Raw genomic sequence first — 23,510 nt, forward strand, 5'->3', positions numbered from 1 at the left:
ACATTTGTAGCCAAGGACTCACTTTGCTCATTTCACCAACCCAGCAGCATTTTCTGTGTCACAACACCTCTGCCTTTCCCCATCAATCTCATAACTCAGAGATGCTCTAGGACAGGTTTGCACCCTGGATTGAAGCTCCCAGCATGGACTGAAATCTCAGGGAGACTCCCAAGTGTCCTTATGCTGGCATTGGATTGAGGGAGATGCAGCTCCTTCCCTGGCTGCACTGACAGCATTGCCCAGAGCCGGGCACTGGGGACAGCGTCACCCTGAGCCAGCTGTGCCCCCTGCCAGAGCCCCCAGTGCTGGGCAGCTGCTCCCAGCCCTGTGTTCTGCAGAGGGAACTGGGCCCGGGGCTGCAGAGCTGCCCCACGGCTCTGCTGCAGCTCTGCCTGCACAGGAGGGGCTGCACGCCTTGAAGCCCCAGCCCTGAGGGCACAGGCTTGGCTGGGGGCACAGGAGGGAGGGGGCTTGTTCAGAGGGAAGGGCTGCACTGGAGTGGAACCTGTGGGCATCTCTAAACTCTCCCTGCCACAGCATTCCTGGGTTTTGTTTTCTCTCCTTGCCTGATCTTCCCTCTGCTTCCTGGAGATTTCCCTCCTGCAGGTGTTTCCCTGTGCCTGATCACTCCTTGCCAGCACTCACAGACCCCAAATCTCTGTGAACTTATTGATCACTAAAAGTAACAGTTCAGATGTCTCAGGAATTTGTCAAAATTCATAATCAAACTTTAATATTTATCTCTCCTCCCTCCCATTCTCCACTAGTAGGAAACTGAGTACAAAGTATTAGGAAATGTCCTTTTGTTTGCCAAAATCTTTATCTTGGAAATATTGTATGACTGATCAGAACCCCTCAGCATTTTAGACCTTCACGAGCATTTCACCTCCCCTGCACCAGAAATACCCAGAGTTGCACTCACAGAGTCTGTAGGCAGTGGGATGTTCCAGCTTTAGGAGTTCACTGCAGGTGCTGCAGCTGCATTTTCCTGCAGCCAGAGGTTCCTGTGCCAACGGCTGGCAGTGATTCTGCCCCAGGCACTTCTCAGCTCCTTCCGAGCCCTGACTGATTGAAGCTCTCTGTGCCTCTGTGCTGTGCCCAGGATGGCAGCAGGCAGTGCCCCAGCCCTGCTGGGCTGGCAGAAGAGCTGCTCATCAAGAGAAATGTGCTTTTGAAGCTCCTCTTGGTTACCAGGAGCTGCCTCTGTGCCAGGAGCCCAGCCCAGCTCAGCAGCACAGACACAGCACTAGGACTTTAATGAGCCTCTGGGGCTTTGTGCTCAGGCCCTGAACATCAGTCCCTGAGAGGGAGCTGAAGAAACCTCTCCAGAACTCCAAGTCAGAATCCAACTCCAAACTTTCTTGGACTTTTAATGGGTCCCACTGAGGAACACAAATGAGAAAGTGTCCCCAGGCCCCAGGCAGAGCAGAGAACTGGAGGCAGTGACGACAGGTGGGGACAAAGAGAAGCCAAGTCTTGGTGCCCTGGGGCACAGCAGGGTCTGTGCCACCAAGGGCTGTGAGGAGACACCTTGTCCTGAGGCCCTGGGGCCTTCTGGCACAGCCCCAGCCAGGCTGGGCACTGTCAGCCCCTTGTCCTGCCCTCAGCATCCCCCTCTAGCCCACATCCCAGTGGCCTCAAGGATCTGCTGGAAGGAGTCCCTGGGGAGCCTTGCTCAGGAATGGCCCTGGGGGCTCCTTCATGGTCCCTCTAGGGACTGCAGGTTTTTGAAAGGTCTTTGGGTTTGTCTTTTGCCTTGGAGTCTCTGAGAGGTTTGTGCAATCATGGCCCCAATTCTCTGCTTTAACGAGTCCCTGGAGAGCATTGTACTGACACTCAGTGGGGCTCATTAATGTCTTTAGATACTTAAGGTTTTTAATGTTCTTTATGGATTTAAGAATACTTTTAGGTACTTTTAAGAATTTCCTTGCCCACACTGAGTCTCTGAGAGGTTTTTGTGCCATCCTGACCTCCAGTTCTCTCCTCCAAGGAGTCCATAAGGAGCCTGTGTTGGGTATCTTCCCTCTTTCTCTTTTACTACCAAGATGGAACTAAAAGAATTTTGTAAGACTTTCTAAAAGCATCCAAACAAACATGAGACAATACAACAACAGCTAAGAAAATAAATGTCCTGTTTTAGATAGACATCATCCAACCCTTTAGTCCCTTGGATTGGAAGAGTTCATTGACCCAGTCTTTGTTTTCCACTTGAAGCTTCTTGAACTCTTCATTCAGTACTTGAATGCTCTTGGGGATTGACTCCCTGTGGCTGGAGGGGTTCATGCAACACATGCCCTCAGAGTCTACACAGCCATGCCCATGTGCCCAGAATAAAAATTCTATCGCTGTTCTGCAAGGTGGCATGTTTGATGGTCTCTGTGTCTGAGAGCAGGCCACTCAATGTGAGGGAGTAGCATTGGTTTGCTTACTTAACAGGCACCCAAGATGGTCTGATTGTCCTAAAGCTTTAGCTGCAGCCACCCAAGGTAGTCCAAATTGGGGGTACTATGATTTGAGACCTGGATTAAAGCTTGCAAAGCCATCTCTTTGATATCATCCACTACCTCTCTGGGGACACCTGCTGCTTGATCATCTGGTCGGCTTTGCTGTCCTTCTCAAGCTAGATGGTTGATTGCCAGATCCACCCTTGTCTCATTATTAGCATAGTCTCCTATTAACTGATTTAGTATACACTTCCATCCCCCTTTCCACAGGTTGTATTCTGTAGGAGACAACAACATGGTCATAATATATTTTAAATCACAGGGAGTTATGATGTGCTGTAAACATGGCCCTCATTAGGCCATTAAAATAAAGGAAGTCCTTCCTATGGTCTTTAGCTGCCCTACACAGATCCTTGATTTCCCTGTAAACCAATGGCTGATACCTGGGATTCTGCCCCCTTCTTTCATAACATACCGGGGGCAATGAGGGGTTTTGAGACTCTTTGCCAGTGTCCTTCCTTAACTGCTTCCTTCAGAATCCTTTCCTAGGGACCTTCTGGGGTTGAGGGGAAAGGTGGCTCTGGGGAATCCAAACTGTCTTCCGGGGAGGAAGAATAACTTGGAGGAGAAACATTTGGATTAGAAATAGTGTGACAGGTGGGTTTAGTATCTTTGACCATGGGATTATATTGTTGCCGGAGGGTGAGGCAAAGGGCACTGCCATTTTGTCAAGTGTTGGGGAGGAAGGGCCTTGATTTATGATGGCAGACTTCCGGGGTAGAGTTCTGGAGGCATTGCCCAGGGTGAAAGTGGAATGATTGACAGTAGGGACATGACCCACAGTTGTGGGGATGGAGTCTGGAGGTTTGTTCAGGGCAGAAGAGAAGGTTGCGGTTGCAGGAAGTGGAGGAGCCAAGATGGAGGGAGGATGATCCGGCTGCCAAGCCACGTTCAGGCTCCTTCCATCTTAAGTCTCCAGGGCATGATATTCCAAGACCACGAGGCCATTGCCATCTTGGACCATTGTGGAAGGTCTGAGAAAGGCATGTTTGAGGGAGGTCCTGAGTTAGGAGTGACCAACGGATTGAGTTTTTGAGACATTGCTTGCTGGTGAAGGGTCTCAGGGATGGTATGGAAGATGGGAAGCATGTGGGCTGCAATGGGCTCCCTTTTGATCGAAAGGTTGTACAGTTTAAGTCCCAGTGAGTCCTAAAATTCAGTGGTATGGATTTCATCAGCAAAGGCATCTGGAAATTTTTTAATGATCCACCTCATGACTGATTTTAATTTGTTCTTTGAAAATATTTTGTCACGATTTGTTAGAATTAACTTAAAGCATCCATATATGCTCCTTTCTACTTTGGACATCTGGCTGCCCATTTTTCTCCTTCTCCAACTTAGGGGCAACAGCCACCAGAGCACACCAAATCAATAATGGGACTTGGGTGCATATTGTAAAAACACAGTGGCAAAATGGGCAATAAATGTCTTGCATTTCCCCAAACCCACCTGAAATCCTATGCAGGTGAAACCATTTTTGCCCCTGCCGATCCCGGGCCGAGGTTCCTCTAAGCAACAATGAATCCGCCAGGCCTGCACAATCCAAAATCCTGGGGAGCACTGACCTATCCATCAGCTAACCCCAGCTGACATGTCTGTCACAGGGAGCCCTGAATGTCATCGTCCCTGTTCGGGTGCCAAATGTCACAATGAGGGTGGCTGCGACAAACCTCTCTGAGTCCCTGACTTCAGCAGGGCAAGGGTGGCAAAAATGGAATGAGTGGGTTCGATGGAGTTTCCCAAAAAGAACTTTAATTACAGGGTGAAAAAGAATAAACATGGAGAAGTCGAGCACGGTACGAGGGGCAGTATCCTAAAACCTGAGACAAAGAGGAAGACACAACATAGACGCTTGGGCTAGAAAACTAGAACAATAACCATATAGAAGAAACAAGTAACCAGTAAACCAATACAGGAGTAGAACTTGGACAACTTAGCATAACAACAAGAAAGGCTTATTGGAAAAGTCTCAAGCTCAACCTAAGTAAATCGAATGATTCCTAGAACTTGAAACTCACACCCAGTTCTTCCAGGGTAAAATCCGTCTCACTCTGAGTTACAGCTGGGCTAACTCCCACACCGCTGCTTTGCACTGGCCCCTTGGGACCATGCGGCCAAACAGAGCCACAATGCTGTCCTTGGTTCCACAAGGCTCTGCAGTGTCACAACGGCCCCTTCATTTCACAAGGCTCTCAAATGTCACATTGGTCTCCATAGGAAGGAAACCACAGAGCCCCAGTGTTTCAGGAGCTGATGAACAGCAGCCATCAGCAGCCAAGGCAAGCCTGACCTGTCTGTCCTGGCAGGTTTGCTTGGAGCAACCCTTGGATATTCAAAATTATGAATGCGGAGTCCTAATTTAGAACATCTGTGCCTAGAAAAGAGAGATTTTTTTTTTCCATACAAAGAAAAGCACACAGCCCTTTCCAGTGTTTGGAAAATAGATGAGTGCTGCCACTCAGGAGTCAATGACCGGCCACACTTGTCTGTCCTGGCAACTTTAGTCTGGCAGCAATCCTTGAATACACAGATATTTGCAGGTGGAATTGGAATTTTGGCCATGGATGCCTGGAAAAAATGGACAGTTCTTTTTCATAAAAAGAAAAGCCCAGAGCCCCAATGTTTCAGGGGCAGATGGGAATGGCCTTCAGCATTCCGATGTCAGGCAGACCTGTCAGGTGACCCCTGAGAAGCCAAGGCAGCCACACCTATTTCATGTTCCCTTCCTTCCACAGGGCCCTGCAGTGTCACAATGGCTCCTTGCTTCCATGGTGCCCTCAGGTGTCATAACGGTCACTTGATTACACAAGTCCTTAAGGATCTTAATGGTCTCCATGGTTCCACAAGGCCCCACAGTGCCATAATGGTCTATTGGTTCCATGAAGTCCTGCTGTGTCCAAGGGCCCAGTAGTGCAACAATGATTCCCTTGCTTCCACAACTTCCCATAGTGTCACAATGGCCCCTTCCTTCCATGACACCCTGCAGGGCCACAAGGGTCTCCATGATTCCATGGGGCCTTGCAATACCACAATGCTCTCCATGGATCTACAGTGCCCTGCAGGATCACAATGGCCCTTTGGCTCCACAAGGCCCTGAAATGCAGCAATGGCCTCTTGGTTCCACAAAGCCCTGCTGCTTCACACTGGCCCCTTGGGACCGTGAGGCCCAACTGGGCCACATGTTCTTGGTTCGAAAAGAACAGAAAGATGTTCTTGGTTCCATGAGGCCCCAGAGTGTCACAGTGGCCCCTGGGATCCATGGTACCCTGCGGGGTCACAATATTCCTCTTGGTTCCTCAAGTCCCTAAGTGTCACCATGGCCCATTGGTTCCACAATGTTCCGCAGTGTCACAATGGTCTCCATAGGAAGGAAACAAGTGAGCCTCAGTGGTGCAGGGGCAGTCACCAGAAAAGCAGTCAGCAGAGGTCAAGTTTAGCCCAACTTGTGTCATCCTGGGTTTTTAAGATTTTCTAAGCCTTCTGATTTTGACATTCTTGTAGTGAACTTTCTCACACAATTTCTTTAAATAATTCATTTTTTCGCATTCCTTTTATGGAGGAGGAGAGAGTTGAAGGGCTGTTGGTTTGACCAGTATCATTGGAGAGGTGGCACTGTCACCCTCCAATCCGCTGTTACTTTTGGAAAACTATAAATGTTGGAGTCAGAATATAAACTTCACTTTTTTGCTTCACCTTGAGAACAGTGATGTGTGCTTCTGTTCTTTCCTGTCCTCTAGTGACATCAGGGGAGTGCCAAAGTGTACTGCAGCCTAGGCTGGGGCAGAGTCTAGATTGCTGGTGAGGTTTTATTGTCACCCCTCTTTGGTGCTTTGCCTGCTGTTCTTGTGGTGATGGCAACCTCTGTGGGTTTAGAGGAGGATTCCCTCATTTTGGATCTCTGGAGGGGGGGCCCTGGAGTGGAAACAGGTTTCTATTTCCTGGAATGATTTTGACCGATTGCTTCTATGTGTCCGAGAGTGAGGGCTCTTTTTGGACTCTGCAAAGCCGTTCTCCAAGGAGGAGTTGTCTCTTGTGAGGGTACACCTCATGGAGGCCCTCTTTGATGATTGCACCGTAGACGTGGGATCACTGCTGGTGCAGTGGAAAAAGTGTGAGGATCTCTGGCGGGGATCTGGTTCTTGTACCCCTCGGAGTTCCCAGTGGAGCCCTCCTGTCTTGGACATGGACGAGGGGAAGTTTGAGTTTCTGTGCGATGTGGAGCTCTCTCCCCACCCTGTGACGGTGTGCTGAGGGACGGGTCCAACATGGGGGATGGCAATTGTTCCCCAGGGGTGGATTTGGCTGTGCCAGGCTCCCTTGTGCCGCTCTGCAGTGATGCGGCTCCACGGGCTGCACCTCTCTTGGCACCCCTCCACTCCTCCATGTCGGGGACAGGGCCCCACGCCGGTCTCATCCTGTCTCAGGCATCTTTTCATTAAAATCCTTTCATTAGGATTTTTCCTCCTAAGCTGAGACCTTTGAGCAACAAAGTGTAAACAATGTTGATCTGCTGCTGTGCAATGCAACAGGTGGATCCATAATAAGTCTGCTGTGGATGTTTGGATTTACTGACCACTCACGGCAGAGGTGCTCTTGCTCTCTGTGGCAAGGAGGATTGTGATTGCAAACCATGTGAGGTGTAATTGTAATGATGCTTGTAGGGGGGTCATAGTGGCTCTGCCTGGTTTTCCTACTGTCTCTTAGATGATGGAGGCCTGTGCGGACATCATCCCCTCGGTTGGAAGTTGGCTGCCGTGGCTGCCGCTGTGCAGCCAGTCTGGGCAGCACCGCAGGGCGGGCGGCCACAGCAGGGGACTGCACAGGCTGGCAAGAAGCAGGGGAAGAAAGCACAGTAGTTCAGATTTCCCATGTTCTTATGTGGTCGGTGTGGTAGGTCGAATCTCATGTCCAATATCTGCAAGGAGACTGTTCATGTTAATGGCCAGGCTTTACTGGGCTCGGGAAATGAGAAGCGGAGCGCGCAGCAGGGACATGCCCAGACACAAGCTTCTCTCCGGACCTCGGAGACGATGGAGGTCTCCTTTGCCGTCTTGCAGCCAGCACCCGCGGATCAGCAGTTGTGGATGTCTGCACCACAGCAACAGTTGTCTCAGAATCTTGTAAAATACACAAGGTTTCCCTGGATTCCTTTGATCCCTTGGGTGGGGGCATGAGTGCTCTCCTGATGGGGAGATCTGGTGCCACCCTTCAGGGCATCATTGTGCCCCTGGGGCTCATTGTTGCAGATTTCACAGGGCAGATTTGTGCCATGGTCTCCACACCCACCCCTTCCCGTCACGATCCCGAAAGGGACACAACTTGCTCAACTTGTGCCCTTTAAGTCCTTTTTTGGCAGGACAGCTGACCGGTCGCGTGTAGCTAGTGGCTTTTGATCCACTGGGCTGCCTCAAGTTTGCTGGACTGCTGTCCTGACGAAGTACCGTCCCGAGATGCTGTGTACCCTGTCTGTTCCTGGTGCGATGCCATCGGAGATCCACCTCTGCAGGCTTCTTGACAGCGGTGCTGACATCATGGTTCTCTCCCTTTCAGCCTTGTCCCCAGAGTGGCCCCTGGATCCGGTGGGGACGTCTGTTGTGGGCCTGGGAGGGACGGCGCAATGCTACGTGAGCGAGCGGCCAGTGCTGGTCACGAATCCGGAGGGACAGGCGGCCTGGGTTAGGCCTCATGTTACTTCAACTCCTGCCAATCTCTGGCGGAGGGATGTTCTTCTGTCTGGGGGGTGTGCATTGGGACAGATTTTTTATGGGGGCCACTGCAATGAAGGGCGCAGAGTGTCTTACGCCTCCTAGTCGGTGTCTGGTGGACAAATCTGTCTAGAAGAAGCAGCTTATCTCCCTCAAGATAAATTGGTCGCCCTTCAGAATCTGGTGCAGGAGCAGTTGGACCAGGGTGAAGCCGTCAGGGGGGCTTTGTACAAACCACAAACCAGACAGGGCTGCTGTAGAACATGCCTCAAGCTGCTTTAATTTTCAGCATCAGTCTCATTACATGGTTTATGACAATGGGAAGCTACCATCCGCTCACATTCCAGGCTGCAGACCAGGAACTTAATGTTACAACTTACTGTATAAGTTTCTTGACCAATCACACAAAGCAAAAGCACATTGTCAATAGTTCTACCCAATCACCACAAGCACAGGTAAGTTTGGTTAAAACAATGCTTGCTTATTTCAAATACTATACCTACTTGTAAGCCTTAAAACACAATGCACAGAGCTCCATTATTAAGCTTTAACCTTCCTAATATCTAGGTAGATAAGCTTTCTGTAGCTTAGAGAGTTATTCTATACAAATGTTAATACAAAGGCCATTGTTCTATTTGCCCTTGCTTTTCCACAGTTTAAATAATTTTTCTGCTGACCTATCTCATGGCTGCTGCATAGCTCTGCTCACAGTTCTGCTGTGTCTGAGGCCTGCATCTTGAAGCTTTCCCAAAATCCTCTAATTTTGTGGATTCCCACACAGGGTCATCTGGAGCCTTCTACCAGTCTCTGGAACACTCCTGTCTTCTGCATCAAAAAGAAATCTGGGAAGTGGAGGTTGTTGCAAGACCTCCGAAAGGTTAATGCTGTGATGGAAAGCATAGGGACATTGCAGGTGGCCATGCCATCGCCTACCATGCTTCCCCCAGACCAGACTGGTCGGTCCTCATTGTGGATCTGAAGGACTGTTTCTTTACAATTCCTTTGCATCCCGATGACAGACTGAAGTTTGCCTTCTCAGTGCCAGAGATTAACAAGGCTGAGCCCACACAGAGATATCAATGGAGGATGTTGCCCGAGGCATGCAGAATTCTCCTGCCTTGTCTGGAGTTGGCAAGCAGTTTCCCGATGTATGTCTGTATCATTATATGGACAACATTCTGGTGGGTATGCCCACCCAGGATGAGCTGCTGAGGATTCAGCCTCCGTTGCTTGATGCTTTGCATGCTCATGGACTGCAGGCGGCTCCAGAAAATGTTTAGCAACAACCACCTTGGAAGAACTTGGGGGTCAAAATTCTGGAAGGGATGATCCGTCACCAGGAGGTGCAATTTGTGCATTCTGTGAAGACACTGAATGATGCTCAGAAATTGTTAGGTGTCATCACTTGGTTATGTCTGTACTTGGGGCTAACCGACGTACAGCTGTCTCCTCTGTATGATTTGTTGCAAGGAGACTCTGATCTAAAGTCACCTCGCACACTGACCCCTGAGGTGCCTAAGGTGTTGGAGGTGGTTCAGCAAACTGTTTTGGCTTGCGTAGTTCTTCGCGTTGATCCCTCTGTTGATGTCACTGTGTTCATCAGCACTCCAGATTCACATCCCACGGGCATCACTGGCCAATGGAGTGACAAATGGTTCAATTCCTTGCACATTTTGGAATGGGTTTTTCTGCCCCATCAGCCGCTGAAGACGGCAACTGCATTGTTTGAGCTGATTTCTCACTTGATAATCAAATGCCGGCAACGGTGTTTGCAATTGATGGGTGCAGATCCTGCAAAGATCATTCCCCGTGGTGCAATGGGCGGATTTTTACTGGAGCTTTGCAAACAGTGTGTGCCTGCAGAGTGCTCTGGAAAACTTTTCAGGGCGAGTCATTTATCATCTGCCCAGCCATAGGCTACTGCATATGGCAAAATTCACACAATTCTCTTTGCGGCCAAAAAACCAGCCAGGAACCCGTTCAAGGGTTCAAGGACCCACCGTCTTCACTGACGGTTCAGGGAAAACAGGAAAGGCCATTGTTACCTGGAGGGACGGATCTGAATGGCAGATTCTGGAAGGTCATGAGGATGGGTCAGCCCAATTGGTTGTAACTGAGGGCTGCTGTCATGGCATTTGAGAAATTTTCCCAGGAACCTTTCAAATTGGTCATGGATTCCGCCTATGTGGCCAATACCCCACAGAGTTTGGGTCATTCTGTTTTGAAGGAGGTCAGTAATCCTGCCTTGTTTCATTTATTGAAGACCTTGTGGTGTGCCATTCAGGCCCGGGTTCATCCATTCTATGTTCTGCATGTGAGGAGTCACACCGATTTGCCAGGCTTTATAGTGGAAGGTAACACGAGGGCTGACAAGTTGGCTAACCCAGCGTGGGTAGCGCCTCAGCCTGATACACTCATGCAGGCCAAGGCATCACATGGGTTTTTCCACTAAAACGCACATACCCTGCAGAAGCAGTTTCAGCTGATGCCAACTGGGGCTCGTGACACTGTTGAGTCGTGTGATGACTGCCATGCACTTGCTCTGCCTTTGCTGGCTGGAGTAAATCCCAGCGGCCTTAGGGCCTTGGAGATTTGGCGGACCGATGTCACCCAGGTTGCCGAGTTTGGCTGGCTCAAGTATGTGCATGTCACGGTGGACACATTCTCCTCTGCGATGTGGGCTTCAGCTCGCACTGGGGAGAAGGTCCATGATGTCCTTGCCCACGGGAGGCAGGCCTTTGCCGTTCTGGGCATACCTTCTGCTGTGAAAACCGACAATGGTCCTGCTTATGCATCGCAAAATGTGCAGCAGTTCCTGCAGTTGTGGGGTGTCTTGCACAAGTTTGATATCCCTCATTCTCCGACTGGTCAAGCTATTGTAGAATGCCCTCATGGTACTCTGAAGCGGGTTCTTCAAAAACAAATGCAGGGTGAAACCCCGCACAGTTGGTTGGCAAAAGCTTTGTGCACAATCAATCATCTCACTGTGCCGCAGAACTCAAATAATCCTGTCATTTTGAATCACTATCTCTCGTTGCAGGCTGTGGACGAGGCACATCAGCCTTGAGTGAAGGTTCAGGTTTGGAATTTAGTCACTAAACAGTGGGAAGGTCCCTATGACCTTATCGCTTCGGGGCGCGGGTATGCTTGTGCATCCACATATACTGGGGTATGCTGGGTACCTTCGAAATGTGTTCGCCCTGACCTGCGACCGCAGAGACAGAATCCAGCTGATGGGCAAGATGGAAACTGTGACCAACCTGAAAGGCATCAAGCAGAGGAATCATTGAGTGATGACTCAGATGCAGATGATGAGAGTGATCACTCTGATGATTCCTCCGCAAGTGGACACCAAACATTGTTCATATTTTCTTTTTCACATTGTTCATTTTCTTTTCTCCTTTACTCTTTTTAAATGGAAAAGAGTGAGATGTCACCCTGATTTTTCAAGATTTTCTAAGCCTTCTGATGTTGACATTCTTGTAGCTAACTTTCTCACACACTTTCTGTAAATAACTCATTGTTTTGCATTCCTTTATGGAGGAGGAGAAAGTTGATGGACTGTTGGTTTTTCCAGTGTCATTAGAGAGGTGGGACTGTGACCCTCCAATCCACTGTCACTTTTGGAATACTATAAATGTTTGAGTCAGAAAATAAAGTTCCCTTTTTTCTTCACCTTGAGAACAGCTGTGTGTGCTTGTGTTCTTTCATGTCCTGTAGCGACAATTGTTGACTTCCACTTCAGTGAGACTCGATAAAACTCAAGTCTCACTTCAGTGTTGTGGCTGACCTGAAGGCGTACATCTTCCAGCGACATCTGGCTGGCAGAATCACTGCTGGAGACACTCATAGTGAGCTCAATTAATCTGGTGCCTGTTCGGGTGCCAAGTGTAGCATTGTGGCACCACTGAGGCCCTTGGAGCATCCGGCACTGATAAGCCAAAAGCTCACTGCCACCTTAAAAAGCTGACAGAATAGGCAGGATGGGTCTTCACATGATCTCCTGTAATCTGGGTTTATTGGTACAGGAACCGGCCACAAAGCCCAAGAAGGTCCAGAGACAAAGATAGGGTGTAGGCTGAGGGCACAGGGCTTTATATGGGATAGTGAGGGTGGAGCTGAGGGTCCGGGTCCAACGGATGTAGGGGAAAACGGTGCAAAAGAGTAGTTAGGGTCAAGTCAGCCAATATGGAAACAGGGGCAGAGGAATGCAGTAAACTAGGGCCAATGGAGGGACTAGACAAATGTGGACAACAGGGCTTGAAATAAGTAATGTGCTAATGGGCCAATGGGTAACATAACTTTACAAAAATTAGCATTTGCCTGCAAAGATCTATGGGAGAAGCAAGCATCTCACCCTAACATGAAAGCTTATTCCTCTTGCTTGGGACCAGCCCTTCCAGGCTGGTAGATTGAGACTCTGATGGTAGGACCCTGGGCCTCCACACACCCTCACAGATGGCCCAGGGCAGACCTGGACTGATCTTGGTGGCACTTGGGTTTGGCAAACACTTGAGGAGGGTGTCTGTTTTCAGTGGGGAATTTAGGAGTATTACATTACTAAAATAAAAGAAGAAAACCCCTCTGAGTGCCACCAGTTCTCCAAGCAAAGCTGTCCCCAAGTCACAGAGGACAGACAGGATGGGGTTGGCGAATGTGGAGCAAGGTGGTGCACACAGGGTCAGATCTCAAGGCACAGGTTCTCTGATCAGTCCACACCTCTTGATGAGAGTCCCTGGGTCAATCAGTCATTGAATGCTGCAATTATCTCTGTTCTAAAGAGAACAACACACCCTTAAAACAGAAATGGGGATTTATTAGAATCTCTTTGAAATATTTCTCAATAAGTATATAAAAAGAAATTCCTAATTAACTGAACAACAGAGGATGGAAATAAAGGCAGAGGCATGGTTTGTCAGGACTTGCTTGGTCCTAATGACCCCTGTGGTGGATTTGGAGCTGAGCCCTGGAACCTCAGGACCTGAGAGGAGATTGCACAAACCTTTCCAGGAGTCAAAGTCAGAAGAAAACCTCAAAGTGTCTCAAAGAACAAATGGGTCCCACTGAGGTCCATCCCAACACAGGCTCCTCATGGGCTGCTTGGAGGAGAGAACTGGAGGCCAGGATAGCACAAAAACCTCACAGAGAAAATGTATGGAAAGGAGAATCCAAAGTACCTTAAAAACCTTGAGTATCTCAAATCGTTAATGTGCCCCACTGAGTGTCAGTACAGAGCTCTCAAGGGATTCATTAAAGCAGATAGCTGGGGCCATGATTGCACAAATTTCTCATAGAGTTTGTATGAAAAGTGAAACACCAAGTACATTAAAATAACTGAAGTACCATAAAGCATTAACAAGCCCACTGAGTGTTGTTACTGAGAAAGCCTCTCCAGGGACTAATTACAGCAGATAATTGGAGACCATGATTGCACAAACCTCTAAGAGATTCCAAGGCAAAAGCCAAACCCAAAGTCCTTTGAAAAACCTGCAGTCCCTGGGAGCATTAAAAAGCCCACCCAGGGCCATTCCCGAGAAAGGCTCCCCAGGGACTCCTTCCAGCAGATCCTTGAGGCCACTGGGATGTGGGCTAGGGGGGGATGCTGAGGGCAGGACAAGGGGCTGACAGTGCCCAGCCTGGCTGGGGCTGTGCCAGGAGGCCCCAGGGCCTCAGGACAAGGTGTCTCCTCACAGCCCTTGGTGGCACAGACCCTGATGCTGTTCCCCATGGCACCAAGACTTGGCTTCTCTTTGTCCCCACCTGTCATCACTGCCTGCAGTTCTCTGCTCTGCCTGGGGCCTGGGGACACTTTCTCAGTTGTGTCCCTCACTGGGACCCATTAAAAGTCCAAGAAACTTTGGAGATGGATTCTGACTTGGAGTTCTGGAGAGGTTTCTTCAGCTCCCTCTCAGGGACTGATGTTCAGGGCCTGAGCACAAAGCCTTAGAGGCTCATTAATGTCCTTGTGCTGTGTCTGTGCTGGTGAGCTGGGCTGGGCTCCTGGCACAGAGGCAGCTCCTGGTAACCAAGAGGAGCTTCAAAAGCACATTTCTCTTGATGAGCAGCTTTTGTCCCTGCTCAGCAGGGCTGGGGCACTGCCTGCTGCCATCCTGGGCACAGCACAGAGGCACAGAGAACTGCAATCAGTCAGGGCTGGGAAGGTGCTGAGAAGTGCCTGGGGCAGAATCACTGCCAGCCCTTGGCACAGGAACCTCTGGCTGCAGGACATTGCCATCCTGGAGCCATCTCCTAAAGCTGGAACATCCCAATGCCTACAGACCCTGTGAGTACATTCTCTGATTGTCTCTTGTGCAGAGCAGCCAGGGGTGCCCAGGACTGTCCTGCAGAGCAGGGTCCTGCAGCCCAGGGCGCTGTGCTGGGACAGGGACTCTGCTGCCTGCCAGGGACAGCTCTCAGCCAGCCCTGGCAGCTGCTCCCAGCACTGGGGGACAAGACCTGGGTGGGAGGAGACAGCTGGTGAGGCTTGGAAGTGTTCTCCTTGTGTGGGGTGGATGCTGCATTGTTCAGGACTGCTTCCAGGATGGCATTTAATGTCAGAACAAATAGATTATACAGGGAGCACAGCAAGGCAGGGGCTGAATGAAAGGGAATTTCCTGCTTTTTGAATATACTGTTCTGGGTTGCCTGGATAGGAAAGTGCACATAGATATTCATCTCTCAGTTCAGGTTGGAAAAAAAAAACCAAAAAAACCCCAAAATTCTCTCAGATGTTAATAAAACAGGCAGTGACAGAAATCCTTGCAGGGCCCCTTAGAGGCAGCATTGGTGTTGCTTTCCCAGTCTCCTCAGGGTTCCTGTGATGTTGCCATCAGAGCCTCCAGAGCCAGAGCTGCCCCTGGGCAGTGCTAGAGCTGGGAGGGGTCTGCAGGGCAGAGCTGAGCCCCCAGGGCTGGGCTGGGCTCTGGCAGCTCTGGCAGGGCCCAGCCCTGGGCACAGGGAAGCAGCTGCTGGCAGGGACAACTCCAGGCAGCAGAGCCCTGGGCAGGCAGCAAGGGTGAAAGTGCCCCCAGGCTGTGCTGGGATATTTGAAATTCTCCGCAAACATAACTTTTGTGTTAGTACTTTTTACAGAGTCCCATTTCCTGAGGCACAGCAAATGTCCAACAGCAGCTCCATCAGGCACTTCCTCCTGCTGGCATTGGCAGACACGCAGCAGCTGCAGCTCCTGCACTTCTGCCTCTTGCTGGGCATCTCCTTGGCTGCCCTCCTGGGCAACGGCCTCATCATCAGCACCGTAGCCTGCGGCCACCACCTGCACACGCCCATGTTCTTCTTCCTGCTCAACCTGGCCCTCAGCGACCTGGGCTCCATCTGCACCACTGTCCCCAAAGCCATGCACAATTCCCTCTGGGACACCAGGGACATCTCCTACACTGGATGTGCTGCTCAGCTCTTTTTCTTTATGTTCTTCATTGGATCAGAGCTTTCCCTTCTGACCATCATGTGCTATGACCGCTACGTGTCCATCTGCAAACCCCTGCACTACGGGACCCTCCTGGGCAGCAGAGCTTGTGCCCACATGGCAGCAGCTGCCTGGGCCAGTGGCTTTCTCAATGCTCTGCTGCACACAGCCAATACATTTTCCTTGCCCCTGTGCCATGGCAATGCCCTGGGCCAGTTCTTCTGTGAAATCCCTCAGATCCTCAAGCTCTCCTGCTCCATATCCTACCTCAGGGAATTTTGGCTCATTCTGTTTTCCATTTCTTTACTATTTGGTTGTTTTGTGTTCATTGTTTTCTCCTATGTGCAGATCTTCAGGGCCGTGCTGAAAATCCCCTCTGAGCAGGGACGGCACAAAGCCTTTTCCACCTGCCTCCCTCACCTGGCTGTGCTCTCCCTGTTTCTCAGCACTGGGTTTTTTGCCTACCTGAAGCCCCCCTCCCTGTCCTCCCCATCTCTGGATCTGGCCCTGTCAGTTCTGTACTCAGTGGTGCCCCCAGTCCTGAACCCCCTCATCTACAGCCTGAGGAACCAGGAGCTCAAGGCTGCTGTGAGGAGACTGCTGACTGGATGGTTTTGGAAATATTAAAGAGCTGGCCTATTTCTGCCAATCATTTGTAATAAAAGTAATTTTTTATACTTTTTGTTCATTTGGTTATGGGTTTTTTCTTTTATATACTTTTTTAATCTTCTCCACAAAGAAAGGTCACTTTTTATGCCATTTCCCATTTTGTTTCTCTCTACCATCCCTATGGTCACAGACTCTGTCAATGAGGGGCTATGCCATTGCTTCCTTTAAACGAACTAAAGGATGTCCCAGCAGAGTTTTCTGCAGAGATGCCCTTTTGTTGCCCTCTCTGGAGCTGCCACAGCAATGTCTGTGTGCAGAGCTGGGGGCAGATCAGGGCTGGCACAGCAGCTGTGCCCAGCAGCAGCAGCACTTGGTGTTGCCAGTGCTGCTGCCGTGGCCCTGCCCCACCGCCCTGGTGGCCCTGGTGTTGCTGTAGGGCCTGAGTGCTCTCGGGGTCGGGCACAGCCCTGGGGGTGGCAGTGCCGGGGCTGCAGCAGGGACAGGCCATGGGCACTGCTGGGGCAGCGCTGACCCTCCGGCCAGGGCCTGGGGGCTCCAGGCTCCTTGCCCAGGCTCTCTCAAGAACACACCCAGGCCAATGCTCAGCACAGAAAAGCCCCGTGAGAAGCCCCAGGCTGGCTGTGGGCAGGCTGGGGGCAAACAACATGGCTGGGGCTCTGCAAGGGCCCTGGGGCAGACAAGAAGGAGCAGCAGAGCAGGGGCTGATCCATCCCCAGTGTGCTGCACAGCCCAGGGCAGCGTCCCAGAGCGTCCTGATGGAGCTGCCAACAACATCCCCCCCTCTGCAGCCCTGGCCTCTCCCCCAGCTCACACAGGTGCCCCATCCTTGCAGGCACAGACACGGCAGCACTGGCTCAGCAGCCCCTGTTTGCATTGCACACAGCAGGGGGAGCACCCCCATGCTGTTGGTGTGGGGACATGAACCTGAGGGGGCACAAATGCCATCGGCCCCTGGGGGCAGCAAGGCCTGGGGGACACCAGGGAAACCACTCAGCTTTGTCCTGGCCTCTGCAGTCAGCCAGAAAGTTTGTTCCCATCAGATGGGAGTTTCCTGTCCCACTGCAGACGCTGTTGCTCAGAGCCAGGGCTGCCTGGCATCCACCCCCAACGTGCCCTGAGCATTTCCTTTGCTTCACCTTTGCTTTCTGTACTCTTTGCTTGTACAAATTTCTTCCTCTTGCCCACCCTGTTCCCTCCCCTGCAAACAGCCAATCCCTGTTTGCCCTTTCCTCTCTGGCCCCACTCCCCATTGCAGTTCCTGACTTGGCACCATGGGAACATCCCTTGGGCAGCAGGATCATCCTACAAGTGCTGCAGGAATTGTCTGCAGGCTCCTGCAGTGCCTGGTGCTGCTCCCTTGCCAGAGGCACCCCAGGCCAGGGGGGCACATCTGGGCTGCTGTGTCTGGCTCTGGGGCTCCCTGTTCTGGGCAGTGAGGAGGAGCTGCAGAGGCTCTGCAGGACTGTCAGGATGGGCTTTGGGGCTGGCAGGAGAAGCTGAGGGACCTGGGCTGCTGGAGCTGCTGAAGAGGAGGCCCAGGGCTCCTCCTGCAACTGCTGCAAGGGTGGTTTCAGAGAATCCCAGAATCAGCAAGGTGGGAAAAGACCTTGGAGGTCATCGAGTCCCACCTGTGCCTTGACACTGCCTTGTCTCCCCTGAGCCTTCTCTTCTCCAGGATAAACAACCCCAGTTCCCTAAGCCACTCCTCAAAGCTCTTGTGTTCCAGACCCCTCCACAACCTTGTTGCCCTTCTCTGGAAATGCTCCAGCCCCTCCATGTCCTTCCTAAACTGGGGAGCCCAGAACTGGACACAGCATTTAAGGGGCTGCCCAACCAGTGCTGAGCACAAGGGAAGAATCCCTGCCCTGCTCCTGCTGGCCACACTATTCCTGATCCAGGCCAGGAGCCATTGGTCTTCTTGGCCACCTGGGCACACTTCTGGCTCATGTCCAGCCTTCTGTCCATCAGTCCCTGCCGGTCCCTTTCTGCCTGGCTGCTCTCCAGCCACTCTGTCCCCAGCCTGTAGTGCTGCAGGGGTTGTTGTGGCCAAAGTGCAGGACCCAGCATTTGGACTTCTTAAACCTCACGTTGTTTGACTGGGGCCCTGGATCCATCCTTTCCAGTGCCCTGTGCAGAGCCCTCCTACCCTCCAGCACATAAACACTCCCAGACAACTTGGTGTCACCACGGTTCCACAAGGCCCCAGAGTGTCCCAATGGTCTCCATGATTCCATGAGGCCTCCCAGTGTCACAATGTTCCTTTTGGTTCCCTGGCATCCCTTGGTGTCACAATCTCACCATGTCCCCCAAGGCCCTGTAGTCTCACAGTGGATCCTTGGTTCCATGTGGTCTGGCAGTGCAGCAATGCTCTCCTTGGTTCCATAGTGTCACAATGGCCTCTTGGTCCCAAGGGCCACCATGGTGTCAAACATGTTTCTTTCATTCCAGGAGTCCCTGAGGAGCAGCACTGACCCTTTGGTCCCATGGGGCCCTGCAGTGTCACAGTGGCTCCATCATGACACCATGTCCTGCTCTGTCACAAAGCTCTGCATGGTTCCACAAGGCCCTGCAGGGTCACAGTGGCTTTTTGGTTCCATGAGGCCTCAGATTGCCACAACGAATTCCTTGGTGCTGCAGTGTCGCAATGGAGCCCTGGTGACAGAAGATACTGCCGTGTCACCAGGGACCCTTTGGTTCCATGGGCCATCACAGAGTCACAATTGTTCCCTCAGTTCCCAGAGTCCCTGCAATGGTGCAATGGCGCAATGGCCCCTCGATTCCATTGTTTCCAGGCTCTCCCAAGGATCTCCTTGGTTCCTCAGTGTCACAATGGCCCTTAGGTTCTACAAGGCCCCGAAGGGTCACAGTGGCCTCTGTGGTTCCAGCAGGACCCAGACTGTCACCATGGACTCCTTGCTTCCATTCTGCCCCACAGTGTCACAATGGCCCCTTGGCTCTGTGCTGCCATGTCACACACAGTGTCACCATGGTCGTCTTAGTGCCACCAGGCCCCGCAATGTCACAATGGCCCCTTGCTTCCTCAGGGCCCTGCAGTGCCACAATCATCAGAGAATCAACCAGGCTGCAAAAGGCCTTGGAGAGCTTCAAGTCCAACCTGGGACCCAACACCACCTTGTCACCCAGGCCATGGCACTGAATTCCACAACCAGTCTTTCCTTATACACTTCTAGGGACACTGACTCACTCACTTCCCTGGGCAGCCCATTCCAATGCCAAATCACCCTTTGTGTGAAGAATATTTACTAAGGTCCAGTCTAAACGTCCCCTGGGGCAGCTGAAGGCTGTGTCCTCTCTTCTTGTCGCTGTTCTCTGGGAAAAAAGCCCAACCCTGACCTGACTGCACCCTCCTGTCAGGGAGTTGTAGAGAGTGATGAGGTCTCCCCTGAGCCTCCTCTTCTCCAGGATAAACAACCCCAGCTCCCTCAGCCGCTCCTCACTGGACTTGTGCTCCAGACCCCTCACCAGCCTTGTTGCCCTTCTCTGGACACACTCCAGCCCCTCCATGTCTTTCCTTAACTTGGAGACCCAGAACTGGACACAGCACTCGAGGTGCTACCAAACCAGCACTGAGGACAGGGGATGAATCACTGCCCTGCTCCTGCTGGCCACACCATTCCTGATCCATAGGAGTGCCAGGTGTATGATGAGGGAAATGGTGGGGAGGGGGTGAAGGCAAAGTGTTCCTAATTGTCAGCCATGAAGGGTCTTGATTTTCGTATCTATGCAGACTGCAATAGAAGGTGCTGGAGGACATTGCTGATATGGACATTGCTGATACCAAAGTATAAACAAGAAATGAAAACTTAACAGGAGAGACCAATTCTATCTGCATTGTTTTCAATATAGGATATTGACTTTGAATACACTTCTGAAATGGAATTAATCACAGAAGGATTGAGAATATAAATGTTCCCAGAAGCTTTTTTTGTTCGGGTGTTTTGAACAAATGTTTATGAGCTTTTCTCACTGAATTCCTGAACTGAAGAGTTCAAGAAAGATGAGGCTGCTGGAGGAATAAAATCCATGAGCAACCTCCAAGTGGCTGAGGATCCATCCCCATCAGAGCAGCAATGAACAGAAATGGGCACAGCTTTGTGGCTGCGCCAGCTCTGGGATGGGCCCTGGGCCTGGAGCAGGAGCAGCTCTTGAGGGCCCCAAGGCCTGGGCTCTTGTGTTGTCCTGGGCAGATGGGATGGCAGCAGGGGCTGCAGAGCTCTCAGCATCTCCTGCAGAGGGGAGCAGGGCAGCCAGGGAGCCTCCTTTGGCCTTGGCCAAGCACCTTCCCCCATGGTGGGGCTGAGTCCTGTGGCAGCTGCAGCTGCTGCTGTGCCCTTGCCAGGGGCTGAGGCCGTGGGGCAGTGCCCAGAGCAGCCTGGCCTGAGCAGAGCTGTGGGGCCAGAGCCGGCTGGGCTGGGCTGGGGAGAGGCCCTTGGTGCTGTCCAGAGCTCAGGGCAGCTGGCAGAGCTTGCAGGGAGCTGGGCTGGGCTCAGAGAGCCTGGCCCAGAAACCATCAGTGTCCATCTCAGCCTGGCTGAGCGTGCAGGGGCAGGACTCAGGCCAGGCCTTGTGGGGCAGGGCCAGCGCCTGTGCAAGGCATTGCAAACAGGCAAGTGGCCCAGAGAGGAGGCTGCTCTGTGCCCTTGGTGGCATGGACAGAGCAGGGAGGGGGCCCAGGACATTTGTCAGCACCAGCCTCTGTGCCCAGCCCTTGGCAGCCCTGGCTGCTGAGCCCAGCTTTGTCCTGGGCTGAGTTTGGCTGTGGCCCAGCTCCATCCTCCTGCGGGGCTCAGGGCCTGTTCCCAGCCATGGCCAGCCCTGGCTGCCTCTCTGCTGGCCCAGAGGCCGGCAGAGCCCGGGGCAGGGCTGTCTGTGCAGCCCCACAGGTGCCCCGGGCTCTGCAGGAGCTGGCAGAGGCTGCCCAGCAGGGAGGCCATGGGGCACAGAGCCCCAAGGCTGCTGTGGGCACCACGGCACAGGGGCCGTTCCCAGCCGCAATGCTCCTGGCCTGGGCTGGGCCTGCACAGGGGCTGGGCCACCATGGCTGGGCTGGCACAGGGCCACAAAGGGGCCACGCAGCCGCTGCCGGGGCTGACAGCAAGGCCAGGCACACACAAGCAATTGCTGAGCATGGCCTGCGCTGGCCAGGCCTGACTGTGCCAAAGGCAGAGCTCAGCTGCCCTTGGGGGCTGCAGCAACAGTCCAGAGCCCAAGGAGCCTCCATGGCTGTGCTGGAGACCAGGGCTACAGGAGGGAAATGCAGGGCTGCTGTGGGATGGGGAGGACATTGAATTCCAGCACACACCTCAGCTCTCTGATGATCCCGGCACCATGCTGGGCCCTGTTTCAGACTGGAGCAGAGCAGATGTTGATGGGCCAGGAGCCCTGCGGGGCTGTCAGGGACCTGCAGCTCTCAAGGTGCTCTGCTCTCCCTCAGGTGCTCTCTGAGAGATCCAGTCCCAGCTGGGCACCTCAGGGCGCTAGTGGCACTGCCTGTTCATGGGCACACAGCTGATGTCTGCCTGGAAAGGGGCACAGGTTTTAATACCTGTTCCTTTCCTAATATACAAGCAAATCTTTATTACCTGACTCACTTGAGTACTTTTAGGAGATGGCATATTTTTCCACAAGGAACAAGAATTTTCTGGATCTACTGGATTCTTGTACTGATTCCAGGAAAAAATATCAGTCTTTTTCTCTATGTTAGTCACCAACACTTAGTCTAATATTTCATGTTGCTCTTCCTTCCAGTGTTTCCAGTTCTCATGTTTAAATGGCCATGTCTAAGGACATCTCTTCACTCGACCAGCTGGATCTATGACCTTCCCATTGATCCCAGATTTCCTTCTTCAGATGCTCTCTGGTCATTCAAGTGCCTCTCAACTGAATGGCTTCATGCTTTGAACTTCAGGGAGTTGTCCAGACATTCTGATGTTCAAATATATATCACATTAGACAACAACCTAATTGTCATTATATCTATCACAGAATTACATTTTCTTATGTCTCTGTCTAAAACTGTTCCAGAACAGAGATCCCCTGAGGATGGTGGACATGTCAAATGCTCCTGGGACATGACAAAGAGCTGAGGGAAGAGCTGTGATGGTTATTAAACTGTTCAAAGGTTCAACTTGTGTTTGTTGGCAAGAAACCTTCCTGTGCCTCTGAGTGTCACCAGGCCCAAAGGACACAAACCTGATGAGTTGTGGTTTCCACTGCAGGGGCATTTGGACCTTGGCTCTGCACAGGAGAGCTCTTCATCCCCTTCCTCTCTTTTTGTCCCTCTGGGCATGGAGGGAGCTCCTGACTTCAGCGTGTGACTCGTGTGTGCAAAGAGCAAATCTGGGCAGAATTGGGGCAGGGAGGGTTTGGGGGGACCTTGGGATCTGTGCTGGGCACAGAAAGTGTTTTCCATTCCTCTGAGACTGTCTGTTGTGGAAAGTGGATTTAATATCCAGCAGAGGAATGACTTTTGCATTTGATGGAGCTGTGCCTTCCCTTGGCTTTGTTGGCTGACAAGAAATGAACATCCCTGTGTGTCTCAGGCAGCTCCTTCTCCAAGGAAAGCAGGTGGGAGTTGGAGCCAAGGAGCTGAAAGCTGCAGGTGCAGCCTGGGCTGGAGGGAGCTCAGATTTGCACAAGACTGCTCTGAGTGCCAGGGCTGGGATGGGGGAAATGGTGGGGTGGGGTAAGGACAGAGTCTGATTGATTGTCAGCCATGAAGGGTCTTGATTTCATATCTATTCAAACTGCATGAGGAGGCACTTGGATTCACTGTCAGCTGGAGATTGGACGTATCAATTAATTGACAGGGAAAAAAATAAATTTGACCTAAGTAATCATTTCTCACTGTCTTTTTAAAGAGAATCTATTCAACTTGAATAGACTACTGGAATTTGTCTAATTAACCACAAAAGATTTGAAAATTAAATCAAATGATTCCCAGAGGCTTGGCTTGTTCAGGTGTTCTGAATGTTAATGAGCCCTGGGACACTGAATTCCTGCACTCAAGAGCTGAAGGCTGAACAAGCCTCTGGAGCAGGAAAATTCAGCAGCAGCCTCCAAGGTGCTGAGGATGTCAGCAGCCCCCACTGAGGCCATCCCTGCCCAGAGACCGTGGGGGAATGGGCAGACAAGGAGAGCGTCCCTGGGGCTGGGGCAGCACAACTCAGAGGCACCAGCGGCTCCAGCTGGGAAATGGAGTGTGGAATGTGGCTGGGAAACCCGGCC

The 23,510-nt window shown here is 51.8% G+C and overlaps 1 pseudogene; it reads left to right on the forward strand.

Annotated features, from left to right (window-relative positions):
- Positions 1–23,510, forward strand: part of LOC131571824 (zinc finger protein 345-like) — a 527,132-nt pseudogene that overhangs the window by 105,846 nt on the left and 397,776 nt on the right.

The sequence above is a fragment of the Ammospiza caudacuta genome, unplaced genomic scaffold (genome assembly GCF_027887145.1).
Source record: "Ammospiza caudacuta isolate bAmmCau1 unplaced genomic scaffold, bAmmCau1.pri scaffold_39, whole genome shotgun sequence".
Lineage (NCBI taxonomy): Eukaryota > Metazoa > Chordata > Aves > Passeriformes > Passerellidae > Ammospiza > Ammospiza caudacuta.